The sequence below is a fragment of the Capsicum annuum genome, chromosome 3 (genome assembly GCF_002878395.1).
Source record: "Capsicum annuum cultivar UCD-10X-F1 chromosome 3, UCD10Xv1.1, whole genome shotgun sequence".
Taxonomy (NCBI): domain Eukaryota; kingdom Viridiplantae; phylum Streptophyta; class Magnoliopsida; order Solanales; family Solanaceae; genus Capsicum; species Capsicum annuum.
In genome coordinates this window covers 31,444,810-31,451,965 of record NC_061113.1, presented here as the reverse complement: position 1 = coordinate 31,451,965, position 7,156 = coordinate 31,444,810, and positions in this window count along the sequence as shown.

Sequence of the window (7,156 nt, the reverse complement as noted above, 5' to 3'; positions counted from 1 at the left end):
ATAATAATAATAATAATAATAATAATAATAATAACAACAATAATTAGATTATTATTTTTCTTTTAGTCTATTACATGTATTTTTATTTATTTTTGTTTAATAAAAAAATTATGTTTGATCTTTGACGTTTTAATCCATATTTAATTTTGATTCTGTCTCAACAAACATGTCGACGATTCGAGGTAAAAAGGAATAATTTAGAATCCAGTAGCAATAGCAAGATTTATCTGTTGGGTTTGTGGCAGGGGCTGATGTATTGTTCAAAACAGATTACTCATGTTGCAACAAATAAGAAGTCTGATGCAACAACTAAATAGTCTGTTCCAACAGATGACTAGTTTGTTGCTTGGCTCTGACGTTTTAATTCGTACTCCCTCCGTCTCAAATTATCCGTCCTAAATTGAGATGCCATATTAATTAAGAAAAATAATTAATAACATGTCTAGTTTATCATAACCCACTGATCAATTGGTGGGACAGTAGATGTATAATAACCATTGTTTGCTATTCAATCGAAATTCCATAAGAGAAAAAAGCTTTTAACGTTGGTCGGCGTATAGTCCCCCTATTAAATAATATTTCCATTTTAATTTGAAGAAAAAGTGATTAATGCAAAGGATAAAACATTGCTTTTTTTAATCTTTTCTTGATTAATGAAAAAGACAAATAAAATGAGAAATCGAATTAGGAAATTTGGGACGGGTAATTGGACGTACGGAATAATTTTGAATCCAGTAGCAATAGCAAGAGTTGAAACATATTGGTTATCTGTTGGGTTTGTAGCAGAGGCTGATTTGTGTTGTTCCAAACAGATTAATCATTTGTTGCAACAGATAATTAGTCTTGTGCAACAGATAAACATTCTAATGCAACAGATAATACGTCTGATGCAACAGATAAATCTTCTGATGCAATAGATAAACAATCTAATGCAACAGATAAATCTTCTGATGCAATAGATTATCCATCTGATGCATCAGATGATTGATCTGTTTAAATTGTGGACACTTATGTTGGATTCATGATCGGGGTTCTATCCATTGTTGAAAAAACAGAAGTGTACCAAGATGACAAATGCGAATAAAAATCATAATTTTACTTACCAAAGTCACCTATGAAGTAATGACAAAGTGGAAAGAGATGTAGTAAACAAAATTTGACCTAAGAAATTTGTCAGATAGCAGCAGTAGCGTTGTACCAACAACAACAATAACAACAAATGGTCGACAAGAAGAAGATGAAGATGATAATGAAGTAGAAAATGATGATAATGAAACAGAAGATGATGAATAAAGCAGCAGAAAAAATGAACAACAAAAATTGCTAAGAGAGAGAAAATAACAATGGATGAGAAGAGAGAGAAAGACACATTTTTCCCTCTGTTTCCGTTATTTTAGGTAAACATTGGGATCAAAGTGTAAACTTGTGGGTTATTTTCAAACTTTCCCAACTTTCTTAATCCATAATAAAGTAATTATCACCTCCAACTAATAATTAAAACTTGTGTCACTTACACCTCAATATATAGGTGGGTAACAACAGAGTTATTTCAATTTGTCCTTTTTGTATCCCCTCTTTAGTTTCTACACAAATTTATTTCTATTTGTCCTTGTCGTTTCCCCTCTTTTACTACTAAATAGTTCTGCGAGTTGTAGAAATATATAATTGTACGGAAGGGAGATAAAGAAGAAGAATACATGAGTACTTTAGATGGAATTTGAGTCCCACATACAAGTTGTGTAATATGCTTTGACATGGAATAAGTAATTTGGTGTTAAAGGATGTCATGGAGTTCGAGCTTTAGAAATGATTTTTTTATAAATAGTACTCCCTCCGTCTAAAACAGAATGACCTACTTTCCTTTTTAATCCATTTAAAAACGAATGATCTCTTTCCTTTTTTAACAATACTTTAATTTCAACTTTCCGCCTGGCATATTTAGGACCACAAGATTAAAGGACATTTTGGTACATTTGACACAACTTTAATTTACGACCACAAGATTCAAAAGTCTTCTTTATTTTATTAAATTTTGTGTCAAGTCAAAGTAGGTCATTCTTTTTTAAACGGAAGGAGTATTCTTTTTTAATAAATTTTATGTGATGTAAATTATTAAAGATTATAATTTGGGATAAAAAGCCAGTTATAATTATGTGAGAAGGTTTTAAGTGTAACGTAGAGTTCCTATATACAAGTATAATCCCACATAGTGGGGTAACGTAGAGTTCCTATATATGGTGGGAAAATAGCTAGTAGTACTTGCTACGTTTTAAAATAATTGAATTATTGAATATGACACATATCTTAAAAAAAAAACATAAATTAACCATGTTTTTTCATTTTTGTCCTTTTCAAACTCCAACACATTAGTAATAATTATTGAAACTCAACCTTGGAAAATTAATTAATAAATGGTAAAATTAAAAAAAAAATCAACATTTATCTAAAATAATGAACGATTTAATCATTTTACTTTAACAATTCAAATACTTTAAAACGGGGGAGTAGTAGTGATCAAAAGGATTGACCGTCGTAGTTATAATCCCAACATTCTCGAAAACAATTTGACCATCATCGAATGCACATGGACTACTTGTATCAATAATGTGTTGCTAATTAGTGCTTCCTTAGTTTTATTTTATTTGACTCATATTGATGTGATACTTCACTTGAAAAATTAATTATTAAGAATTATTTTTACCTAATAAATTTTATTAATTATACTTTGAATATATAAATATGTCTGCTAATACTTTATGTTGTCATTTATTGATAGAGCTAATATTAAAAAAAATACAAACTTTTCATTTTATAAATTGAAAGTAAATTACAATAACTATTTTTTTTAATAAAAAAATTAAGTAAAATAAATCGAGTAAACGAAATCCTAGATTTAAGAGAATACGAAGGAAAATCATTTATTCACATTGTGATGAACACACATCAAGCCTATAGCATGTCTTCTACATAATTTTTTTTTTTTTTTTAAATAATAGAGGTGTTTAGATTAACTTGTGCAAATCTCGACTATTTTATTAAGTATTTGGTACCTTCCACCAAAATAATAGATATCCGATAACTATGCCTAACAAGGTGAAATCGCCTGTTATGTTCTATGCAATTATTTATTACTTAACAATAGTTAAATAATGTGTATTTTCATTATAGATCCATAATCATGGTACTTCAAATGTGAATGATTCTTTTTTCTTTTTTGTATTTAAAGTTATTTCGAAGAAAGTAGTTTATTAGATGTATATATGGTCATGTTGATTTAGTAAAACAGTTTAGTTGTCCTAATCTTAGACCCAATCATAATATTTAATGAAATGAAAGTAAGGCAAATCAAGAATTATTGTGGTTGGAGAAAAAATAATAATATTTCAATTGACATAATAAGAATATGATAATGAGGGGGGAAAAGTTAGCCAAGGTGTATTAAAGCTCAGCTATGCACAGGGTCTGGAGAAGGATCAGATCATCAGGTTCTATTGTACGCGGTCTTATTTTACATTTATATCAGAAATTATTTTCACGACGAGAACCCATGACATCCTGATCACATAACAATAACTTTATCAATTACTTCAAGTTTTCGTTGAATATGGTAATGAGGCATTGCCATATATTCAAATGAAAGTGAAGCTTCTTTCCTAATGGATTTCTTTTATTTACCAGTTCAAACGCGTTACTCATTGCTGTTGGAAAGTTCAAGTCATCCTTTAAAATAGATGAACCTTTCAAAACCTAACAAAGAAAATGATGTCAATCTTTCTATATTATTATATTATGGTAAGTAACAACTCGTGTCTTCTTTTCATCTAATCTTCTTCTACATAGTTGTTACTATATCCATACCTTTGTTATTAGCAGACTATCTTATGGTTATACAGTTTCAATTTGTTTATCCTACTTTGTTTCTCAGTCTATTTAAATTAAGGGTGTCAAACGGGTTGGGTTGACCCGGCCCGACCTGGCCACGTAGGAAAATCGGCTCGGTCAATTCACGGGTTGTAGGATACCGGGTACCAGGCCGGATTAGTTTTGGTTTTGTTCCCGGTTAACCCGGCCCAGACCAAGTCCGCCGGTTAACCGCCCGAAACCGGCCCGGTTATTTTTTATTTCTTTTTAAAAGAAAAATCAGTTTTTTGCCCTTTGGGCCCAACAACTATATTACCGTTTGAGCCCTAAAAAATGGTTAATTGGCCATTTTAAATTTTAAAAAAAATCAATTAAAATATTTTTTTAAACTCAAAAAAATTCCTATAAATACCCTACACTTTCAAATCATTTCCACACAATTTTTCATTCTCTCAAATCTCATTCTCTCTCAAATCTCAATTCTCAAATATTTTATATATTTCCTAAAGTGCTCACTTTAATTTTTAAATTTTACGATTACAAAGTACAAGTGGAAGTTTCTAAAGTCGCAACCTTCGGATACTTCCAAAATTTGGTATTGTCTTTCCATCTCTTACGTTTAATTTTTATTTAGTGTATTAATTGTTGAATATTTAATTTTATTATATTTGTTTATTTTAATTTTTTTAGTTTAATTTATATTATGGATAAATTAAGAAACCTCGCTACTAAAGGTGTTAAAAAAAATTATCCTGAAAGTGGTAGTGGTAGTAAAAAATGAATTACTAGCGGTAGAGCTACTTCAAGTAGTAGATATACCTGTATGCCTCCGGCACCGCTTAGTCAACCTTTTGAGAAAAAAGTAGGTGTACCTTTAGGTGTAGGTGCCCACGATATGGATTATGTAGAAGCTCAGAAAAATTACGGTATAGAAGAAGAAAATGAAGTAAATGCGGTTAATTTGGATGAAGATGATGAAAATATTGGTGAGACACCCGCAGTAGAAAATGCTAACGTTAGATTCGAATCGGTTAATCTCCCTCCCCGTGCCCCAAGAGCTCATAAACCAACTAGTATTGCATGACAATTTTTTGAACGCATATCAGATATTGAGGTGCAATGCAATATTTGTCAACAAATATATAAGCATAAAATAGGCGGCAAGTAAGGGGGTACGGGTACGTTAATGAGACATATAAGTGATAATCACGAAAAACTGCTATAACAAATTTAAAATCTAAGCTATCTCCGTCGTTACCTGAAATTTTTTATGTTAAATGTGCTTGTCATATATATAATTTAATTGTAAGAGATGGTCTTGAGTTTTTTGAACTTTATATTGAAAAAATTCGGCTTACCGTTGGTTTTATTCAAGGAAATAATTGTAGAAGAAGAATTAAAGACTTTAAACTTAAGTGTGAACAAAATGGACTTGCGCCGATATTGATGCCTGAAGAATGTGATACTAGATGGAATGCTACGTATGATTTTTTAAAAACTTGTTATAAATATAGAGTTCTTATTACACTATCTTTTAACCAACATTGTGGTTCGTTTGCTGATTCTGCCCACTGCATGCTACATGATTCTAACTGAACTATAATTAATCTTGTTAAGTTTTTGGAAAAATTTTATATAGCTACGGTTAAATTTTTCGGTGCTTATTATCCTACTGTTTATAATATTTTGGCATATATAACCGATATTTCTGATTTGCTCAAAGAATATAAAAATAAAGAAGGTTACAAAGAAGTTGTTGGTGTCATGTTTGCTAAATTTAAAAAATATTTTTTTTCGATTCCCCCTATTTACTTGATTGATGTTATGCTAAATCCGTGCATGAAATATACTATTATGTGCCACTTTAGTACTCTTATTTATGCTAACTTAGAGATAAATACTAACAATGATTCTGATGATGAAGAACAAGAAAAACCTGATTTGTGGACGGCTATGGCCGATGCGAACGCTTACATAGATAAATTATATAACCATTATGCTGATTTAGTTGATTTAACTATGCCGACAAATATCACTCCAACTGTCGCTCCTTGACCTCACAAGGAGCCATCATCTTCTAAAAGGCCGGCACATAGTGGTTTTCCTGATCACTTTTACGATTTACCTTGTTGGAACGGTGTTGAGGAGAGAGCTTACACATCAACTTATCGGGAAGAGCTGAAGTATTATCTCCGATCACCGTTAGAGGATCGCAAACGATGGATCAACACTTTGGATTGGTGGAGGAATAATGAAGCACAATATCCCGTGTTTTCAAGATTAGCTAGAGATATCCTGAATGTTCCAATGTCAACCGTTGCATTGGAGAACGCTTTTAGTCTGGGACGACAGCAGCTTGGAGACAACCGACATTCATTGAGAAGCAATGCAATGAATGTTCTAGTTTGCCTTAGAGATTTGATTAGAGCATAACGAAGAAATCAAGGAATAGAAGTGGAGCCGAACGACTTGCAGAAACTTGAAGAAATTATGACTTCACGAGAGAACTCAACAGAATCAAGTCCAATGCATGGTTTTGCCCCCGTTGACTTTGACTATCCTATGCAAGTTCCCGTTAATATTAACATGAATGAGTTAGAAAAAATGATGCAAAATTTGAAGATTTTTCATCCATGTAAATTATAAATTTTGGATCATTTTGCAATCAATAAAATTCAACATTCATTCACTCCTTAGTCCTTACTTTATAATTTTTTTCATTTAATGATTTAAATTGAATTTTTAGTTTAAATTAAATACTTAGTTTTAATATATTACTAATTTACTATAAAGTATTATTAATTTATTATATTAAGTAGCATATGTTTTATTTAAAGAAGTACATATATTTTATATGTGTACGTATATATTGAATGGTACGTATACATGTATATATGTTTTATAAATTAGTATATGACTATATATATAGTGTGTGTATATATTGTAGTATATATATATATTGTAGTATGTTTTATTTTAAGTAGTACATATATATTGAATGGTACGTATATATGCGTATATATCTTCTATAGACGTATATATTTAACGTATACATGTGTATATGTTTTATAAATTAGTATATAACTATATATATAGTATGTGTATATATTGTAGTATATATATTGTAGTATATTTTATATAAAGTAGTACATATATATTGAATGGTACGTATATATGCGTATATATCTTCTATAGACGTATTTATTTAACGTATACATGTGTATATATTTTATAAATTAGTGTATAACTATATATATAGTGTGTGTATATATTGTAGTATATATATATATATATA